Below are 11,470 nucleotides of genomic sequence, written 5' to 3' on the forward strand. Positions count from 1 at the left end.
TACTGTACTGGATAAACTGTTAAAAGCGGGCAGCACCAGAAAATTCATAAGGGTAAAAAAACAAGTCTTAGACAAAAACTTTTTCTCTTGTGGGCATAAGGCAAAGAGAAATCTGATTTCATCCAATAAACCATAAACCACAATCCAACAAAGCAAAATGGCTGGGTTAGGTTGTAGGGGTCTAGGACCTAATGGTTTTGCAATTAAAGGCTCACTATCTCTCAATTTTTAACATCTCTTGGAAAAGTTTTAAAATTTTATTTAGTCATTGCATCAATTTATTTCTGGAAGTATCATATTTAACTTATGAGGCTGTCAGCAGAACCATTCATAATTCATTCAAGTCACCTTAAAGTCACTATGGCTAGTGTTCCCTTGATGTAGAACTACTTATAAACTACAAAGATTGACATTTCTAGCATCCAGAGAGATTATTTTCTTAATGTCATTGTTGTTTATATATTTATGTTCTATCAAGTTCAAAGACTTGTGAAGCCATCCACGCTGAGTCACTGTTGTTGAGGACTTAGCATATGCCCAGTGTTTTATGTAATTTATTTCATAATGCCTATGAGATAGGCATTATTATTCACATTTTACAGATAAAAAACTGGTTTCAGAAAGATGAAGTACAAGTTCACACCATGAAGAAGTGATGATATTGTAACTCTAACTAAGCTTCATTTGATTCCCAACACATACTTCTACTCGGGGAACCATGCTGCTCCCCTAATGTGAAAATAGATATTATATTAGCTTGTTAGGGCTACCATTAAAAAATACCATGAAATGGGTGATTTAAACAACAGAAATTTATTGTCTCATAGTTCTGGGGATCAGAAGTCCCAAATCAAGGTATTGGTAGGGTTGGTTCCTTCTGACTCTAGAGGAAGGATCAGTTCCAGGTCTCCTTAATTCATAGATGACATCTTCTCCCTATGTCTTTACATTGTCTTCCCTCTGTACAATATCTGTGTCCAAATGTTCTCTTCTCACAATGATACCAGTCATATATCTTAAACCCTAAAAACATATCTAAAGACCCTAACTCCAAACACATCACACACTCTGAGATACAGAGATTAGGAGTTCAATGTATGAATTCTAGAGAAGACACAATTCATCCCATAAGTAGGCAGTCAACTTGTTTTTTTAAGAGGTTGCACTACTGTTACTTTAGGAATGTAGCCTTCACTTGAATCCTTCTAACTGGAATTTCAGTAGCCAAGTCTGAGTTTGAGCTATGTATTATTTGTATTTACCCTCTTTAAGGCTATGGCATGGAACCACACAGTTGCCTTTTGCATCAGTGTGCAAAAGAATACATGAAAAAAATAGACTTAGATATTTTAGTTCATTGACTGTCTGAGTCACTGCTCCTTTCTGTCTCAAAGACCTATTTAGATATTAATTGCATAAAAATTTCAACATGATCAGGTAATTTGGAATTGGAGGCAGTGACTCATATTCTTCCCAGTACCTGGTATAACTTGCAAATGATGGTTGGTATAATGTTTTTGCATCTCCATGTGGAGGGGATATTTTATTTTTATTGGGTTTGGATGGAAAGAATAAAGGATATGAAACAGGCTTTGGTGTTTGTGAGTATGTGCATATGTGTGTGGCATGAGGAATATGTGTTTGAGGTGGGCAAGTTGACAACACAGAGATCATGAATAAGAGGAACAACAAGCCTTAATTGGGGTGATGGTGGGGGGGAGAAAACCCATGAAAAAAACATCAAAGACCATCCTTGTTGGCCATGCTAATTTTTTAAAGACATATACCTAAATTTAAGTATCTGAGAAAGTAGCATGCTCTCAGAGGATGTATGCTTTAGGTTGGCTTCAATCCTCATTTTCTTAGGGATGGAACTTTGGAACATCCTGAATCTCAATTCTGTTTTGTCACTGCCCTTTTCTGAGTTCTTGAAAAGCATTGTGATGAGGGACCCATCTATATCTACTTTAACAATGAACACACATTCCAATAGTGACTGTCTGAGCTCTTCCCTGTCCACTCGACTTGAGTTCCAGAGGACTCAAGTTTGAGTGTTATGCAACTCACTCAATCATCTCTTGAGTTTTCAAAATACTAGCATATTGTGTCTGATAGAGGTCACATCATAATCACAGTACTTTTCTTGAGGAAAGAACTGCCTTAATTATCCCATGGGGATGGAGTACAAAGGAGGAAAATTCTGTTTTCTATTTTTAGAGTAAAAATCTTCTTGTTCTTGTTGATGGCTCTGAGTAGCTCTTGTCTGAGCATTACATGGGATATGGAACCTTACACAGTATTTAGAATTGTTTATCATCATTTGGTAAAAGATATTCATTTCCCAAAAGTAAATCTTATTCTGCCTCTGCAATTCTGTTCTTACCTAATAGTATAAAAGCTACATTCTTTATGCTCTGTTTTCTGATCTCTCAGATGAGTTCAGGATGGGATGAAATTTCAGCCTTTTCCTCTGTCATAGGCTTTTTAGAATGACATATTAATGAATGCAGAAGCACTTTTACATAGATGGAGAATTGTTTTTGTAGGAGGACAAGATGTAATGTTTCTCACAAAAGTCACTCTAGTCTTTAGTACCAAACCTGCCAACATTAAACTTCTCGCAGTGTAAACACCTATACTTTTCTAGTTTGTGTTCTCCATGAGGTGCTGCTCCTTTGCAGTTCACTGTTTTCTCCTTGATATGTATGCCCTTGGGTTTATTTATTTATTTCTTTTTAGAAGAACATTAACTCCTGAATGGAAACTGGTATCTCTATAACATACTTGGTTTTGCATTTTCCACACTGTGGTAGGAATGTACAGACATCTTTACTACTTATTAACCTTCAGAAAAAAGTATTTAAAAAACTGCTGGGAATTGAATTTAAAACTTTATGGATTGATCAATGCAAGATAATTAGCCATCCATTTGCCTTAGAAATGCTGTAAAGAACAGAAAAGATGAGTTTAAGATCCATTTTTTTATTAAAGTAAATTAGGAAAGAAAAGGACCAAAAAAAAAATGGTCCAGGTACTTGCTATACAGTTCCACTAGTCCTGGAGGCTTCCTACATTATTTAGGCAGGACAAGATGGGAATAGCAGAAATCAGGTCACATGAACAGAAATGTGTAGAATCCAAAGCCCAACAATAAAAAGCAAACTCAATAGGATTTTGGGCTTCAAAACAGAAAGCCAGAAAGGACAGACATGAGACAATGAAATTGTAGAAAATAGGGTAAATTTTGATAAACTTATAAAATGGGCAAAGACATGGTCTTATACATTTTTATATTTACCAGAAGGCTAAGTAAGTATTATGCCTTGTAAATATTTGTTGAATGAATGAAGCAGAGCATTTCATATTTTTTCTTAGTTATAGTAATTGATCTTTCTGGTTCTTATAATGGTTTAAAACTCGTGAATCAATTATAGAATAAATCCAATAAAATCCATATTTGTCATTAGTTGAGCAACTGTATGATATGTTGTCCAAATATTTTGCCAATATTCACTTTTGAGAAGGGTGCTATTAATTACTAGGTAAGATAAACAGATGTACACTGAAGTCTCCTAGGAAACTGGGATATATAGTCATTCTAGCTGTTTCCTAGACTCCATCAAGTCATTCAAGGACGTGGAACAACCCTGAAATAATTCTGGAATCCTTGGTTTGGGGAAGACCAGAGAAGCTGCCAGGAGGACCCTTTTCCTCCAGTCCGGGCCACAGCTACCTTATTTGTAGCGTTGGAAAGAAGTGAGAAAATGCCCCTTTTTCACTGGGGAATTCACCATTGCATTTTTCACCCCTCTGAAGATTAATGTAATTTCTAGTAGAGTAGTCCCTCTCTATATTGCGGTTCACTTATTGTGGCCTCACTGTATTGTGGGATTTTAAAAAATATTATATTTGATTATTTATTGCGGATTTTTCACTATATCGTGGGATTTTGCGGTACCGTGTATGTATGTTGTTAAAGTTACGTAGGTTTAAGAGTGTAGAATGAGGTAAGATGGCGGAGGAGTGAGGAGAGGTTGCGGTTTTAGGCTCCGGAGACCCGTCTGCAGTTTGGTCTAATTGCAGACAGAACATCTCAGTGAGCAGCTGGACACTGGCAGGAGTCGAGCCTTGGCACTGCTGGATTAGAGAAAATCCATCTGGGAACAACCTGTTTAGTGCGGATAGCGGAGAAAAAGGGGACGAAACGGGATTCCTGACTGGGGCGGCTGCCCGAGCTGTGGCGGGAAGCACACAAAGGATTTTTGGCGACCACAGGCTACCCCAGAGAGGAGTCAGGCGGAGAGCGGATCTCTGCCCGCTGGCAGAGACGGGACTCGACCAAGTGGCATTGGCGCTGAAGGACAGGAGACAGCGTGCTGCCGGGCAAGTGAGAACATAATTCTCCTTTATATTTTTCTCTAGTGGACGGTGGAGAGGGGAGGAAAGTTTGGGTGTGGTAGGCCGTTCTGGAGGAGCCCAGGCGCAGGGGCGCGCTAATCCACTCCTCAACCCTACCCTTGGGTCGCGGGGGCGCACATAGGGAAGTGCTCTCATTCACTGGCCCAGGCGCGCGGGGCCGTGAGTCCAGGCGTCCCTCGGACACTCCCCAACGGACATAAGATCAGTGCCCCAACGGGCACAGGGAGGGCCCACTGAACACGCAGAGGACTGTGCACAGACACCCCTAGACAGCTCCCGTGGGCGCAGGGCCCTAGGCCAGAAAGCAGACCACTAGCGCAGGCTCTGTTTGTGCCCACCCAGACGGGTGAGGGAACGGGGCGGCTGCAGCACGGGAACAGCGAGAGGCGGCGACCCACGGACGCTCGATTCCACTGAGCGCAAGTGTCCCTGGCCCTGCCCTAAGAGGCGAGAGACCAACTCCCGGAGCTCGGCTCAGCAGGACTGAGGGCACGGGGCAGCGCGCGAGCGCGAAAACACCTCAGCCTGGGGTCAGTGGGAGCTCTCGGGCCGCCTGTGCGGGCAGGGTCACCTCGGCGCAAACGGGGAACCGCCGCGGCCCAGCGAAGGCGGGAGCCAATCCCGGGGAAAGCGCTCGGGCCACCCGCGCGGGCAGGGACACCTCGGCGCGAACGGGGAACCGCCGCGGCCCAGCGAAGGCGGGAGCCAATCCCGGGGAAAGCGCTCGGGCCGCCCGCGCGGGCAGGGACACCTCGGCGCGAACGGGGAACCGCCGCGGCCCAGCGAAGGCGGGAGCCAATCCCGAGGAAAGCGCTCGGGCTGCCCGCGCGGACAGAGACACCTTGGCACGAACGGGGAACCACCGCGGCCCGGCAGCAGTGGGCTCCAACCGCGGGGCAAACTCTCGGGCCGTCCGAGCGCGCAGGGGCTTGCGCGCAAGGGCACCTCAACTGGCTACAGCGGGCAGCAAGGTAGCGCGCAGTGCCGGCAACCGGGTGCGCACACCAGTCCGGCAAAAGAACAAGAACCTCTGACCTCCCACACTAGACCAGCTGCGGACCCAGAAAAAGAAGGCAACACACCAAGGCTAAAACGGAGTAAAAACATCGTTTTTTTTTTTTTTTTTTCTTTCCAAATTTTTTCTCCCTTGTTCTTTCTTTCTTCTTAATAATTTCTTTTCTTTCCTTCTTTCTTTATTCTTTTCCTGGGGTTTTTTTTGGGGGGGTTTTGGGGTGTATATATATATATATATATATATATATATTTTTTTTTTGGTTCAATTTTTTTTTCTCTCTCTTTTTTCTTTCTTTCTTCTGTATTCTTTCTTTTCTATCTTTCTTTGTTCCTTTCTTGGTTACCTTTGGGGGTTTTTTTGGGGGGGTTTTGGGGGGTATATATATATATATATATATTTTTTTTTTTTTTGGTTCAATTTTTTTTCTCTCTCTCTTTTTTCTTTCTTTCTTCTGTATTCTTTCTTTTCTATCTTTCTTTGTTCCTTTCTTGCTTACCTTTGGGGTTTTTTTTGGGGGGGTTGTGGTAAATTTTTTATTTTCTTCTCTTTCTCTCTTTCTTCTTTTCTTTCTTCTATTTTCTTGGGGATTTTTTGGGGGGGTGTTTTTCCTCCACCTCTTCCAATAATAACAAACTTTATCTCTAACGTGTTGCATATAACCTCTCCTTCTCATCCTTTCTCTTTAATAGTGGTTTATTCGTTTGTGTGTCTAGCTTAGCCCCCCTATTACTTTAAATAATACAATATAATTACTATATAAACCCAAATACAATACAATCCCACTTTCTTACTATACTAAGTATTTTTCTATCCTTTTCTTCTATTTGTCTTAACATACAATGTAAATATTACTAACTGGCTTGCACAGTCTCAACTATTATTAATCTATCAACCCCTCTATCAAAAATTATATTTTTCCTCCCCAAAAACAACTCGTATCTATTCTTCTTATAGTATAAAAGCTCAAATCTCTTTACATTTATATTAATACGGGCTAGTTGGCTAACGATAGCAGGATAGAGTGGGGGATACTTTCTGAGGGTGTGGGTCTCCTGCCTGGGCTGTGTGTTTATGTCTTTAACAGCATATCCACAAAAGAACTCAAGACAAAGCAGATAGAGTGACTCTCAACCAAGTAGCCAGAAGGAAGATCCTATCAAAGAACATCTGAAATATAACCGAACAGCATAAACAAACGACATAAAGGGTAACTCAAGACCATCAGGCTCAGGATATCAAAGAGACTGCACCACTGAAACTCCCAGACCTTCGATAAAGAATATTACACCACAAAGGAGGGAAGTCAAAGCAGACTACCCCCCCAATAAATAAATAAATAAATAAATAAATAAATAAATAAATAAATAAATAATAACAAAAAGAATCCAACATGGTAAGACGCAAAAATAACCCCTCAATGAAAAGAAAAGAGGAATCCTCAGAAAGAGAGATAGACGAAATAGACATAGCCCAAATGTCAGACATGGAATTCAAAACAATGGTGGTAAAGAAGCTCAATATACTCGACATCCTTAAAATCAACTATGACAACCTTCAAGGAAGTTACCAGCAGCTCCAAGAAAATTACAGGGAACTTGCAGAGAACTACACCAGCATAAAAAAAGACATAGAAATCGTTAACAAGAACCAGGAAGAACTTAAGAATACAATCTCTGAACTGAAAAACACAGTAGAATCAGTCAAAAGCAGACTAAACGAAGCAGAAGATCGGATTAGTGAGTTAGAAGATAATGTAGAGAAAAACTCCCAGACAATACAGCAAAATGAAAAACGATTGAAAAAATATGAACAAGATGTAAGGGAATTACAGGATAGCATTAGGAAAAATAATTTAAGGATCATCGGAATACGAGAGGAAGAAGAAAAGGAACATGGAATTGAAAATCTGATAGGAGAAATAGTGACAGAAAATTTTCCGAACCTGATGAGAGGAAAAGCTATGCAAGTCCAAGAACCACTGAGAGTTCCAATCAAGAGGAACCCCCAAAAACCCACTCCAAGGCACATCATAGTTAAAATGGCAACATTCCAAGACAAAGAGAGAATCCTAAAAGCAGCAAGAGAAAAGCAGCAAATAACATATAAGGGAGCTCCGATAAGGCTATCAACTGATTTCTCAACAGAAACATTACAAGCCAGAAGGGAATGGTCAAAAATATTTCAAGCAATGAAAAACAAAGGCCTACAACCAAGAATACTCTACCCAGCAAGGCTCTCATTCAAAATAGAAGGAGAAATAAGGAGTTTCTCAGACAAAGGAAGACTGAAAGAATACATCTCCACCAAACCAGCATTGCAAGAGATGCTAAAGGGACTGTTCTAAGAAAAAAGAAGGAAAAAACAAGAGAGGAGAGGAACAGAGGTACAAAGGGAAATGAATAAATACACGTCAATAATAACCTTAAATGTAAATGGATTAAATGCTCCAATTAAAAGACATAGGGTAACGGAATGGATCAGAAAACAGGACCCACATATTTGCTGTCTACAAGAAACACACCTCAAAACAAAAGATTTACACAGACTGAAAGTAAAGGGATATAAAAAAATATTCCAAGCAAACGGACCGGAAAAAAAAGCCGGGGTAGCAGTTCTCATATCAGACAAAATGGATTTTAAAGCAAGGACAATAAAAAGAGACAAAGAAGGACATTTCATAATACTTAAAGGAACAATCCATCAAGAAGATATGACTTTGATAAACATATATGCACCCAACATAGGAGCACCCAAATACATAAAGCAAATACTAGAAGACCACAAAAAGGATATCAACAACAACACACTCATAGTAGGGGACTTCAACACTCCATTATCAACAATAGACAGATCATCAAAGCAAAGAAACACCAAGGATATACAGGCATTGAACAACACACTAAACCACATGGATCTAACTGATATATATAGAACTTTTCACCCCAAAGAAGCAAAATATACATTCTTTTCAAGTGCACATGGGACATTTTCAAAGATAGACCACATGATAGGTCACAAAACAAGCCTCAACAAATTCAAGAAAATTGAAATCATATCAAGCATCTTTTCAGATCACAATGCCTTGAAACTAGAAATCAACCTCAGAGGAAAAAATCAAAGACACCCAAACTCATGGAGATTGAATAACATGCTATTAAATAATGAATGGGTTAACAATGACATCAAAGAAGCAATCAAGAAATTTCTAGAAACTAATGATAATGAGCACACAACAACCCAAAACCTGTGGGACACAGCAAAAGCAGTCCTGAGAGGGAAGTTTATAGCAATACAGGCATATCTGAAAAGGCTAGAAGAATCTCAAATAAAAAACCTAACCACAATGCTACAAGAACTAGAACAACAACAACAAACAAAGCCTAGGGCAAGAAGAAGGAATGAAATCATCAAGATCAGAGCAGAACTAAATGACATAGAGACTAAACAAACAATCCAAAAGATCAACGAAACTAGGAGCTGGTTCTTCGAAAAAATCAACAAAATCGACAAGCCTCTAGCCAGTCTAATCAAGAAAAAAAGAGAGAAGACACAAATAAACAAAATCAGAAATGAAAGAGGAGAAATCACGACTGATACCTCAGAAATACAAATGATAGTTAGAAATTACTTCAGACAACTGTATGACAAGAAATTTGACAATCTAGAAGAAATGGACAAATTTCTAGAAACATACAACCTTCCAAAACTGAATCAAGAAGAAGTAGAAAGTCTCAACAGACCAATAACAAAGAAGGAAATTGAAACAGTAATCAAAAATCTCCCGGCACACAAAAGCCCTGGACCGGATGGCTTCACAGGCGAATTCTACAAAACATTCAGGGAAGAACTAACTCCTATCCTCCTCAAACTGTTCCAAAAAATCCAAGAAGAAGGGAAAATCCCAAACTCTTTCTATGAAGCCAGTATTATCCTAATCCCCAAACCAGGTCAAGACACAACAAAGAAAGAAAACTACAGGCCAATATCACTGATGAACATCGATGCTAAAATCCTCAATAAAATATTGGCAAACAGGATCCAGCAACACATCAAAAAGATCATACATCATGATCAAGTGGGCTTCATTCCAGGGATGCAAGGATGGTTTAATATTCGCAAATCAATAAATATAATACATCACCTAAACAGAATGAAAGACAAAAATCACATGATCATATCAATAGATGCAGAAAAAGCATTTGATAAAGTTCAACACCCATTTATGATGAAAACACTCAGCAAAATGGGAATAAAGGGAGCATATCTTAACATAATTAAGGCTATATATGAGAAGCCTGAGGCCAACATCATACTCAATGGACAAAAACTGAAAGCATTCCCCCTGAACTCAGGAACGAGACAAGGTTGTCCACTCTCTCCACTCCTTTTCAACATAGTGTTGGAAGTCCTAGCCACAGCAATCAGACAAGAAAAAGAAATAAAAGGAATCCAAATTGGGAAAGAGGAAGTGAAACTTTCATTATATACAGATGATATGATAGTATACCTAGAAAATCCTATAAACTCCACTAAAAGACTACTCAATATAATAAGTGAATTTGGCAAAATCGCAGGGTACAAAATAAATATACAGAAATCCAAGGCATTTCTGTACACCAACAATAAAATAGCAGAGACAGAGACAAAAAAGAAAATACCATTTACTATAGCAACAAGAAAAATAAAGTACCTAGGAGTAAACTTAACCAAAGAGATAAAAGACCTGTACTCTGAAAATTATATAACATTGAAGAAAGAAATTAAGGAAGAAACAAATAAATGGAAGCAAATACCATGTTCTTGGATGGGAAGAATCAACATCATCAAAATGGCCATACTACCCAAAGCAATTTACAAATTCAATGCAATCCCTATTAAAATACCAATGACATATTTCACAGACCTAGAACAAATACTCCATAAATTCATATGGAACCAAAAAAGACCCCGAATAGCAAAAGCAATCTTGAGACATAAGAACACAGCAGGAGGAATCACAACACCAGATATCAAACAATACTACAAAGCCACTGTAATCAAAACAGTATGGTACTGGCATAAGAACAGACATATAGATCAGTGGAACAGAATAGAGAGTCCAGAAATAAACCCAGGCCTCTATGGTCAACTAATCTTTGATAAAGGAGGAAGGAACATAAAATGGAGTGAGAAGAGCCTCTTTAACAAATGGTGCTGGGAGAACTGGATAGGGACCTGCAAAAAAATGAAACTAGACCACCAACTTACACCACACACGAGAATAAACTCAAGATGGATCAAAGACTTAAATGTAAGCCGTGACACCATAAAAGTCCTAGAGGAAAACATAGGCAAGAAAATATCAGATATCTCACGTAACAATCTCTTCACGGATACATCTCCTAAAGCAAGAGAAATAAAGGAAAAAATAAATAAATGGGATTACATCAAACTGAAGAGTTTCTGCTCAGCAAAAGAAAACATCAGCAAAATGAAAAGGAAACCAACCATATGGGAAAACATATTTGCCAATGACATCACAGACAGGGGACTGATTTCCAAAATATATAAAGAGCTGATACGACTCAACATCAAGAAAACAAACAACCCAATTAAAAAATGGGCAAGGGACCTGAACAAACACTTCTCCAAAGAGGACATACAGAAGGTCCATAGACACATGAAAAAATGCTCAACATCATTAGCCATCAGGGAGATGCAAATAAAAACCACAATGAGATACCACCTTACACCAGTCAGAATGGCCATCATCAACAAATCAACAAGCAACAAGTGCTGGCGAGGATGTGGAGAAACGGGAACCCTACTGCACTGTTGGTGGGAATGCAGACTGGTGCAGCCACTATGGAGAACAGTATGGAATTACCTCAAAAGATTAAAAATGGAACTGCCTTTTGAACCAGCGACTCCACTACTAGGATTATACCCGAAGAATCTTGAAACACCAATTCAAAAGAACTTATGCACTCCTATGTTCATAGCAGCACTGTTTACAATAGCTAAGTGCTGGAAACAACCTAAGTGCCCATCTGTAGA

Source organism: Furipterus horrens, unplaced genomic scaffold (genome assembly GCF_987537825.1).
Source record: "Furipterus horrens unplaced genomic scaffold, mFurHor1.1.pri manual_scaffold_12, whole genome shotgun sequence".
Lineage (NCBI taxonomy): Eukaryota > Metazoa > Chordata > Mammalia > Chiroptera > Furipteridae > Furipterus > Furipterus horrens.